An 11,930-nucleotide genomic window follows, 5' to 3' on the forward strand; every position below is an offset into this window, starting at 1 on the left:
ACACAACATTGATTTTTGAGAGTCCTATAGAAATTCATTATTATAGTTATAGACCACCTTTCAATTTTTAATATTTTCCAGTACAAGAAAAGAGCCATTAGAGCAGCTGGTAAAAAAGAGAAAGGTGATTTCTGCGAAACTCATTCCCTATGTTTAAGAACAATGAACTCTTATAAGTTACAACAGCAGTAGGCAGAGAAATGTTGTACACCTATTAACTTTCATAGTAGCATTATTGTCTGTTATTTTCTTTCTCCCATCTCTTTTTTTCTAATATTACCCATTATTTAAAAAAAAAAAAAAAAAAAAAAAACCAAAGCCCAAACAGAAGCCCAAACAGTATCGGATGTATTTAAGTCCTGTTTTGTTGCTGTGAATAGCTATTCAGCAACCAGTGGCCTCTCTTGCCAAACCATTTCTTTCATATAGTGGATGCATAAATTGCTTAGCCTACAGCTGTGTACCTTCTTCTATTAGAGACATCCTAATGAATTATTCAGAAATCAAATCCCAGCGACCTCACATGTAATAGAAGTGTAGTCAAACTCACTTAAACATGAAAGACAATTTTTGTCACTCTTTTCGTTTGCGTCAACTGTTAATTTTCACGAAAATATTATGCTGAGAGATACTATTCCTCTCCTGCTATTTACTTTTTAACTTAGCTATATTTTACACAAAAGCCGACTTGAAAACTATCAGCAAAGATGAGCATATTCTCAGTCTACTCAGTAGTGGAAGGGACTGCATAATGTTTTAATGGAGCTGATAGCAAACATATACGCCTGTCTTCACTGCAATACCGATACCACACTCGTTAGCTGGCAATAGAGCAGCAGGAGTGTGTCAAAGCTAGGATGACTGAGGCATCTCAGGATGGTGGTGTTAGGCAGCTATGCAGTACATCCCTGTGATAGCCTTGGGATCCAGTATAGGAGGTGATCTGGAAACCCTGGTTGTTTATAATTCCATTAAGTCAATGGAGGGATCTAAGCCAAAGCAATAACATAATCGTTGGAAAGAACAGCTGTTACGTCAGTTTTGACTTGAGACTTTCTTAGCTGTGCTACAGCTATCCTAGGCCCAGACGGATTTGGCTCTGGAACTGTCCCAGTGGCATGCACTGACTGTCCTTCCTAATTGCTCCCAGACTTCTCATCTCTAGAGACTGAAGGAAGAAACAGTTTTCACATGAAAGACTGTAGCTATACCACAGCTGGATACCAGGATGATTACTGGTATGATAACATCACTGTACTCCTCAAGATGAGAGGCTCTAGAGGAAAAAAATGTAAATCTGCTACTTGAGACCAATGGGATATCTAATTAAAGCAAAATGTAACTCAGCAAGAGTCATCTCCCTCCATGGCCAACAGTTTCCCTCCAATGCTAAATCACCCTTAAATAGAACTATCCTTTCTCCATTAGCTACAGAAAGAACCTGCAGTAGGCCAGAGCTACCCTTCAAGAAATTCCTCGGTGTTCCCATCACCACGAACTTGTTTCAGACCTTTTAAGCTTGAATGTTGAAATGTTAATAGTGCATTTCAAGGTGAGAGTGTCGCCTTCTGATGCGACAATCTCCCATCCGCCTGAGACGGCACGGAGGCTCCCCCTGCCTCCGGGCCAATGAGCACTGACACCAATATGAGGATGCTACAAATGGCATTTATTGTACGTATGTATTCGCTTATATACCTACAAGCATACTGCTATCTCTACGTCATATCCTTCCTCTTCCTTCCTCTTTCCGTGCCATCGCGAGATCTTCCGATCGCCGTTCCCTACATCTCCCCCTCCCCATGCTTTGGCTATGCTATTTGCTTTAAATTGCCGTGTCGCGGGTTAAGCATTCATAGTGTGGGTGTGGGTGGGACCACCCCTTTTCTAGCAGTTGTCTTACCAAGCATCTAAACACTAGTCTACATGCTAATATGCCTAGCACGAGCATCAGCAGCAGGCGCAACCTTTCTATTAGTAATTGCCTGGCCCATGGTCCTAGCCCAAGCCAATTACCACTACCGAACCCAGAAGGTCAAGCTCTTGCGGGTCCCAGGGCAATGATGCATTCAGCGTGTTCAAGCAGTTACTAATATTGCTTGTGTTTGTGCAATGCTCTCTCAGCTTTGGTAGGTCTATGGTCAAATTCAATGGGACCCCTATTAAGCATGTCTTAAAAGGCTGCCCCGCACCTGCCAGCGTCAGGCAAAATTGCTTATTTCCTGTCCGGTTTGCCAGGTGAGCCATAGATTGTTACTACCCCATTTCGCTAGCGTTGGTTCGCCTTTCACCCCTTGGAGTCCCAGTCCCAGCATCGCTACGAGGAGAGCTACTTGGGTTGCTCCCCCTGCCATCTTCTCGGGTTTTCTGGTTACGCGTTCTTCTTGTGGTTTCACGCGCCTTTTCTCATCTGTTCTTCTTCTCCTGTCTGCTGTCTTTGCTCCTAGAAGGGATCATTGGCCATTCAGGGTGGTCCTCCCCTGCAACAAAGCTCAGACATTCATTAATTCACCTGACTCTCTGCTTCCTGTCTTGTCCTTGCCCTGAGGTCTGGGCGCACCCACTTCACAGGGACCCATCTTACCACTTCCCCCTGCCTGACCGCTGCATACCCTCGTCCTTGGGTTACCAGTTGCCACCCCTCTTCCCATTCCCCTTTTTCCGGGATTCGGACCTTTACGTCTGGTCCCTCATGCATCGCTCGGACCGCCCAATGCTTTTCCGCTGGCGTCTTGTTCTCCTCCCCCCTGGTGAACTGGTTCAGACCGAATAAGGCCCGCATAATTATTTCTGATTGTTTGTGCGTGGGGATTCTTTGTGTATATCCTTCCCCCTCCCCAAGAATCTCAATCCTTTGCTTTAAAGTGCGGTTTGCTCGCTCGACGATGGCCTGACCTGTGCTATTATAGGCAATCCCGTGCACTAGCTTAATTCCCCACCGTACGGCCCATTCTTTCGTGCTTTGCGCTGTGAAACACGTGCTGTTGTCTGTTTTAATAGTTTCTGGGGCACCCAGCCAGGCCATTGCCGTGTGCCAATGCAACTGTGCCGCCCGCGCTGTGACTCGTTTATGTTGGGTCGCCACGATGATACCGCTGTGTGTGTCCACTGTGACAGCCAGCCAGGGCCGTGGTCGAAGTCGCTGGCACATTGTGAAGTCCGTTTGCCATATTTGGTTTCCTTTCAGCCCCCTGGGGTTGATGCCGGCGCCCCACAGGGGGGGTTTTTGGCAATACGGGCAAGCCGCAACCACTTCACGAGCCGTGGTGAGGGGGATGTTGCAGCTTTTTGCCAGTGCTTTTGCACCAACATGGAGAAGGTCGTGCACCTGCCTTGCTTCTGCGACTGTCCACACACCTTTGGCCGCTTGATCGGCTTTATTGTTGCCTTCTTGGTACACTCCTTGGATTGCCTCATGACTCCGAACATGAATAACGGAGGCAGTGGCCCGCCGCTGTTGTAGGGCTTCTTCTAGCATTAGCGCAATGGGCGATCCGGCCCATCCGGGATACGACATGTTGTGTAACAATTTAAAGGCGAACATAGAGTCTGTCACTACATTCAAATGCTCTTCTGGCCACATTTGCAATGCCTGCGCCACAGCTCGGGCCTCTAGATGCTGTACGCTACTGTCCGGCTCGCTGATCTTCACTCGGTGCCATTGGGCCTTTTGATCTTGCCACACAACAACCACTGCCCTGGTCACCGATGACGCGTCGGTGAACACTGTGCGCCCTGGTGCAGGTCGCTGTAGCACTCGGGCTTTCAGATGGGGCCGAAGGACGGAGAGGTGTGTATACATCTCCAGCACAGGCGATAATCTGATTGTTCCTGGGAATCCTTCTAAAGCTATTGCTATACTATCTTGTTTCTGGACCACGCTGTCCCATTGACTCCTTTTTACTGGCAGGTAAATGGACTCAGGCTCCTTCGCGAAGTGCCGAACGGTGGCGGTTCGTCCCTTCTGTATCATCTGTGCCAACGCTGTTACGATTGTGACGTATGCCGTACTTATTTGGTTTGACACTATCCACCATATGACTTCCGGACGCTCCGGCGTCCCTTGTCCTAGAACGCCTATGGCTCCTGTTCTTGTAACTGCCACGTACAGATTGATAGGTCTGGCCGGGTCGTATCTCGTTACTCCGCCCTTTGCCATGAGATCTTCTATTTTTCGGAGGGCTTCTAACGCGTTCGGTGTCATCTGCCTCGGTTCCCATGGTTTGTGGCCCTTGAGCAACTCGAACAGTGGCTCCATCCACTCCTTGGGAATACCTATCAGCCCTCGCAGCCATTGGAGAGCTCCAACCAATTGCTGTACATCATGCAACGTCCGTATCTCTCTATTGAGCTTTATCGGCTGTGGGACCACAGCTCTGGGGAGGATGGTGGTTCCCAGATAGTCGATAGATTCTCCCCTTTGTGTCTTCGCTTTCTAGACGTACAATCCCGCTTCATTTAGGCAGTTAATTACTGCCTGTTCTGCCTGATCAGTTTCTTGCTGGGTCTCTGCAGCTATTAGGAGGTCGTCCATGTAATGGATGATAAGCGCGCGCGGGAGCTGCGTCCTTACCGGCTGCAATACCTTAGCTACTGCCGCCTGACAAATCGTAGGTGAATTTTTCATGCCCTGCGGGAGGACGGTCCATTGATATCGCGCTGCTGGCTCCTGCAGATTCTCTGAGGGCAGTGTGAAGGCAAATCGAGCTTTGTCCTGAGGGGCTAATGGTATAGAGAAAAAGCAATCTTGGATATCCATCACCACCACTGGCCAATTCTTTGGTATTGCTGATGGTAGTGGCAACCCCGGCTGGAGGGCACCCATCGCTTCCATCTGCTGATTTACCGCTTGTAGGTCGTGCAGTAATCGAAATTTAGACTTATCCTTTTTGTGTATCACAAATATAGGAGTGTTCCAGGGACTGTGGCTTTCCTCCAGGTGTCCCTGCTCTAGTTCTCTACTTACTATTTGTCGGGCAGCCGCCAATTTGTCCCCTGTCAATGGCCACTGCTCTACCCACACAGGCTCATTGGAGCACCATGTCAGCGGGACAGCGAAATGAGCCCCGAGGAGGTAGGCAGTGGCCCTTACCCTAAATTTGTCAGCTGAAAGCCGCTTTGCAATAAGGCATCTCGCCCTAACAATGGTTCCCCTATGGCAGTTATGTACGGCCGCACACGGATGATCTGAGCAGGCCTATCCGGGTCCTCCAATACAATTGTGATATCGGTTTCAGAAATCATAGCCTCCGCCCTGCCTCCCACTCCATCTAACGAGCTTGCCACTTTTGCTGGCCAACTCGATGGCCACAACCACGAGGGCACACATGTAACATCTGCCCCCGTGTCTAGCATCATTATTAAGGGGATACTAGGAGGACCCGCCCCTGGTGGGCCTATCAGATGCGCTCTCACTCGGGGTCTCTTCTCACACCCTAAGACCAGGGCCACGCGGGGTTTCCCTTCGGAGTTTGGTCGCTGGAGCTGTCCATCAGCGGTGTGTTGTTGTTGACGGGGGCTACTTGAGGCCGGCTCACTGGGGAGGGGTGGCCCCTTACTTGCCCTCCCCGCTTCTCATTTCCCGACCGCCGACAATCTCGTGCTCTGTGTCCTGGTTTTCCACAGGCCCAGCATGTAAGGCTTCCCATACCCCCTGTTGGGCGCGCGTAACTTCCCTTATTCGTGCACTGTGCTCTCAAATGGCCCATTCGCCCGCAGCCAAAGCATGGGCCTCCTTTTGAACCTCCTCTAGCTCTAACCTCCGGCATTGCCATAACTGCTGCAGCAATCTGTAGGGCTGTGGTCTTGTCCCGGTGTTCTAATACGTACTTGATCGTCTGCCCTAGACTTGCTCCCTTAGGCGCTGTTCTTAGGATTTATTTTGTCAACTCGTTGCCCTGTTGTTTGATACATTCGAACATCACCGCTCCTTTTGCAGCATCTGGTAAAGATGCAAGTTCTACTGCTGCCTGTAGCCTGTCACAAAACTTGTCAAACGGCTCTCCCACTCTCTGCTTCACAGTCGTCCATGGGTCTGCCTGTTGCACCAGTGGCCCAATATCATCAAAGGCCTTTCGAGATGCTTCTGTTGCCGCCAGTATCTCCCGAGGTCTCAGGCCCGCTGCCTGCTGCTGGGGTGTAGCCATGGCCGCATCATTTCCTCTTAACCGCGTTAGGGTGAATTGGCCCAGTGGGTTCTGCGGGTCTGCCTGTGCGGCCATCAACGCCTGCTGCAGGCGCGAGGTCCACGCTTCTTTCCACATAAGGACCATCGTGGGCGATAAAACCAGTCGCGCGAGGGCGCGACAATCCCACGGTACTAGGCCTCCCGCGTGCGCCGCGTCCAGCAACGTCTGTGTCACCGGGTGTCGCAGGCCCTGTTCTTGCACTGCTTTCAATAGCTGTTGTACCGTCTTTGGGTCGAGGGGCACCCATTCCACTGCCCCCCCCCCGGGGCAACTCATACTGGGAAGGCCCCTATTGGCGCACGAAACTTGAGGCCACTCAGGGCACATTCCGTCGCTATCAGCTTCCAGTCCGTTAGAGGAATTTCTTTTCCCCCTCCCGCTTGGGCGGAACCTGCTGTCTCTGATAGCCCTCTTTGTTTAGCTGTTGCCTCTAATAGCCCTCTTTGTTTAGCTGTTTCTTCTTCCAGAGCTGTAAGCAGCATAAACATCTGCTCCATATCTCTTGTGACTTTCCTCCCCTTTTTTCCTTTTTTTTCCCCCCCCCCCCCCCCCCGCCTCTGACTGCGGCGGGGGGGGGGGAACTCCGCCCTAGTTACTGCACCTGAGTCTTCAGTCTCCTCCTTCCGCAATGCTGGTCGACGCCCACTCCTCTCTCGGCCAGCGCCATCTTTCCCCGGGTGCGGCACCCTCGGTCTTTCCCCTGCTTCTGGTCTTTCCCCTGCTTCTTCTCTTCTTTCGTCCTCCCACTGCGCCCGAATCATGGCTCCCGCAGCCAGTCTCGGGGATCATCCACTATAATCGGTCTTTCCTTTTCTTCTGCCTCCTCCACTTTCACCTTGCTTTCTTTTCCTCTACCCGCCACTGGCTTTTTCATATCTCGGTCTCCACAAAGGTCTCCTGGTTCTCCTAGTTCTCCCCCTTCCATCGCCCTCATCTCTTTCCACGGATACCGCGGCGGTGGTGGAGAAGAGGGCGTTATTGGGTAAGCCTCTGGAGTTTCTGCCTCCCCCTCTCCCCGCTCTGGCTCTTGATAAACCGCCTCCTCCTTTATGTCTGTTTCCACACTCTCCGTTCTCACTTCATCCCCTACTATCGTCTCTCCCTCTATCGCCTCCGTTTGCTCCTCTGCGTTCGCTGCTGTCTGTGTCGCCATTTCCGCGGACATGTGCAGCGCCGCGCGGGCAGCCTGCCAGGTCTCAAGCTCCTCCCTAGTCCTTTGTAAAATGATCGTTATGTCTCCCCACGTCTTAAGCTCTGCGGCCTTCTTAGTGGCCATAGCTCTCTGAGCAAGCGCTCGAGTGCATTTCTCCCAGTTAGAAGGGGAAAAAATGTCCCCTGGTCTAACTATCGCTCCATCTTTCAGGAGCCGCCCGACGCAGTTCGCAACTGCATCCGCTCTCATAGAGAGCCCCCATTCCCGGGCACCCACGCGTACAACCTTGACTACCGCGTCCATGATCCGGATCCTCTCGACCGCCTGCGGTCCGCCGTCTCAGCTATCACGTCGGGGTCACCACTTGTCGCCTTCTGATGCAACAATCTCCCATCCGCCTGAGACAGCACGGAGGCTCCCCCTGCCTCCGGGCCAATGAGCACTGACACCAATATGAGGATGCTACAAATGGCGTTTATTGTACGTATGTATTCGCTTATATACCTACAAGCATACTGCTATCTCTACGTCATATCCTTCCTCTTCCTTCCTCTTTCCGTGCCATCGCGAGATCTTCCGATCGCCGTTCCCTACATGAGAGTTTCTTAGGGTTCCTCTTTTTTTTTTTAATTACCATTACTTTTCCTTTATCATACTTTAATCCAGCAGCTCAAGAGAAGTTAAGCAGCATGGCCAGAGCATGATTATATCTAAGCTAATGGACCCCAGACTATTGCCGAGCTGGGGAATGGGTGCACTCTCCAGCTTTCTTCCATTGCCACCCTGAGGTAAACCAAGAGTAAACACTGTGAGGCTCCCTCCCTTTCCCTGTCACCCTGATTTTTGTCGTCATTAAGTCTAGACACATTTTAAGAAAAATTTGTATCCCAGATGATTTGCTACAAAATCAGAATGCCACAACTCAGAGAAAGACAATCACTGATTTATCGAGATAATCCCACCTAAAAGTTGCTGACAACTCACCATAGAAACACAAGCAAAGATCACCAGAGCTGTTAAAGATAGATGCAACCTGCAAGACTTGCATGCAAACCCAAGAATATGTAGATGCAAGTTTGAACTTAGCCCAGCAGCAGCCAATGTTTTGAAGTGTTTTGAGCAATGTCTACTAACACCTCAGAAATAGTTTTTTTCTTGCACACAAGATGAAATAAACGAAAATAAAAACACATCTGGTAGCAATCAGCAGTTGTGTGGGCAGTCTTGATAGGGAGGTAAGCAACTATCTGAGCATAAAGATGAGCAATCCCTTCAGATCCAATGGCAGGCAATCACTATAGGTGAGGTTTGACATACAGCAAGGGGAGAGGCTGGAGAGCCTTTCTTGATACATGTAACTTTCCACTCACTGAAAGAAAGACCATGTTAACTTTTTTTTTAATAACTACTTAATTGCTCTAGCTTCATCATTTTTGTTGAAATCCTTTTAAAATTCTTGTAGCTTGCAAATATATTACCCGAAATGAATGTCCGAAAGTGAATACCTGAACACAGTGGTGCTGTTTCCTATTACATACACTGCACACTTTCTTGCTGAATACAAAAGTTATAAGCACCTGTCTCAAAGGTGTGAAGAAAAATGACCTGTTGAGCTTTAAGCAACAGCACATTCATTCTGTTCCCTTCAAACTGGTGCCCTTAAGAATACCATCACCTGTTGGTTGTACCAAAGTCTAGTTCAGTGGCATGTTCTCAAGCAGCTCATTGGCTCTTCTTTTTCACTTGCCATTTCCCTTAAATTCAGTTATTGAAAGTGTGGACATCAACACAGGCTTCAAAACCCATCAAAACTGGTTTCACTGAGCTCCTTGCCACCTTACAACATCAGGGTATCCAACCTAGCTAGTTCAGTGATAGTAAATTTATGCCCATCATGGCTAAAGAACTTAAATGTAATTCTCCATTTTTTAACCTCTTCAGCCACAACCTACTAGTTAATTGAAATTTTCTGCATGTTTCAGTTTCTCAGGTTCAGGTTTTTCTTTATGTCATAATTTGAAATGCATGTTTTTGATTTATGGTTGGCTGTATTAAGCCAGCTCTGTCAGAGAGTATCCTTGGATGAAAGCTGGAATTACTCAAAGACACACCCATTATGGTTAATGAACCGGTACTCGCTTAGTGCCCCATTACTTACCATTTCTGTTTAAAAGGATATATTAGTCCAACTGTGCTCCTACACTGGATAATAGTGAGTCCCCCCATTTGAAGTTCTTAAACATTCTTTCTCTCATTCATCCTCCGTTAAACATTTTGGCAGAAGAGAAAGTGGGCTGCTGGTTAAACAAAATAAAATATGGCTTTCTTTTCATTAGCACATGCATAGGGGAGCCAGGCAGGAATGCAGAGTCTTGGCTTAGAGGCATAGAAAGGCGAAGTTTCTGAGTTAAGGATGTGAACATAATGGTTTAGCTTGGGGTTATTCTGAGCAGCAACTTGCTGGACAGAGCCATGCAAGATGGAGAGGACACAGAGCCAGAGGGTTGGTGTCTGGAGCTGCGGGATGCCCGTGGCTGTGGGGGAGGGGATAGGGAATGGCACAGTGAAGAAAGAGACAAGGAAAAAAATGAGGCAATAAGTGTGAGAGGAAAGTGGTACAAGCCATGAGCTAGGTTTTTGTGTTGGGAAAGGAAAATGGCAGGCAATGGAGTGACAAGGAATGAATAACTTCCAGTTATGTGGTACTATGATATATCTCAATTTTTACCCTCTGAAGAGTAGAGTGGGAAAATACGAAGCTGTAGAGAGGCCTTTTATCCATCTTTGGCACCAAACCCTAGTCCTTCTCCACCAAATCTTTCCCTGGTATACCATATTTATGGCACCACCACCACCATCACCACACACACACACATTCTGGGTGTTTTTCTATTAAAAAATCTCTTTAACCTGAAAAGGAGCTTTAGTAACCCCAGTGGGACCATATTACTTTCTTGGCTTCTTCTGGCCACCACTCACCACTGGGATGCAGCAACTTCCCAGCACATTTAACCAGCTCTGTTTAGGTCCAGCATTCTCTTGAAACCCCTCTCCTTCCTTCAGTGAGAGAGAGGAGACATATCATGAGCTCTGGACACCAACTACTGTGCAGGCATATGGGGGAAGTCAGGAACCAGGCATCTCTAAGCCCTGTGAAATAAAGGTTGGCTTTAATAATTTATAGTCTTCAATTATTTTCCCTTGGCCTCTGCTGCAGCTCTTTAAAATCTGGTCCACTGCTACATCATCACTAAAACTAGAAAGTGCTTGCTGAGACAATTGTAACAGACTCAGGAGAAAGCTGCAATTTTTCAAAGGCATGTAAATGACGTAGGAGTGTGAGTCTGCTTGAGTTTCGGTGGGACCTTTGGACATTTACAAATATCACATTAAAATCTTTAAAACCACATTTTATATTCTCCTCTACAATGTCTTCAAGAGCAGTATCATGCGCAGATTATGCTATGAAAATTGTGGTCCTTCTTCTGTCATATGTGGTCAACTAAGCCCAGTAAAAGATAACACCTCAGAGCTGTGAAAGTGCATGTGCCTCACACACACTCAGGGGACTCACTTGTGGTTTGAAAAGCAATGCTTTTGTACGCCCTACATGTAGGGACAGACAAAGGTCTATGAGTGGTGTATATTTGTGCATGTATGAATATGAAGGAAGAATATGTATCTTCATAGGTGCATGTCAGACAAGCTATGTTTAGTTTTGCACAGGAGAGTATTTCAAGTTCATTGCATTGCAAAAAGCGAGGATATGATGTGACATCTTTCTGTCAGGTTTTGTTTTATGGACTGGATAGAAACCTTCAAATGAAATCCATTACCTATGCTTGGTTTGGTTCTTAAGCAAAACCGAGAAGCCTCCTTCTCTATCTTACATTGCTTTTATCTTATTTTTTTTTATACTACTGAGTTACACAAAGTGTAGCAGGAGCAGAAATGAATGCCGCAATAGCTGCTCTGAGCTGGAAGTTGTAAACTGGCTGGAATCTCTGACTGGACAGCTTTGACAAATAGAGCTCCTAGGTTTCTGCCTTTTCTGCCCATTAGTGAGCTTTGTTTAATTTTCCCCAGAACAATATTCTTGTTTTTGTCAAATTTTTATTCTCCTCTTAGCTGATTGTGTGTAATGTAATGTTATAATCAATATTCAGCAGAATAATATCTTTTATGTTTAATTACTACATTCAGGGACCACCTATAGGCAAAATTTATCAATCTTGCTGCCCAATTAAAATACTAAAACTATAAAGAGACTAATAAATTAAAGTGGCCTGGCTTTGAGAAGTGCAGTTGATGCCTCCAGTGAAATCAATTCCTTGCCCTTGCTGCATTCTCTTCAGACATTGCAAACTTAATAATGTTTAATCCTGTATACCCAATTCTAATCTCATTCCCGGTGGTATAGCCTATAACATAGTTCCAATCAATGAACTATAGCAATATAAAACCAGAACAAATGGCATTAGAAACAGACCCTTTTTTTAAGATTTTCTATATCCCCTTCAGCTATGTCAATGTTTTTTCTTTCTGTTTTCCTTTTTTGTTAGCACCTTAAGCATACTTTGTCAATTAAT

The sequence above is a fragment of the Dromaius novaehollandiae genome, chromosome 2 (genome assembly GCF_036370855.1).
Source record: "Dromaius novaehollandiae isolate bDroNov1 chromosome 2, bDroNov1.hap1, whole genome shotgun sequence".
NCBI lineage: Eukaryota > Metazoa > Chordata > Aves > Casuariiformes > Dromaiidae > Dromaius > Dromaius novaehollandiae.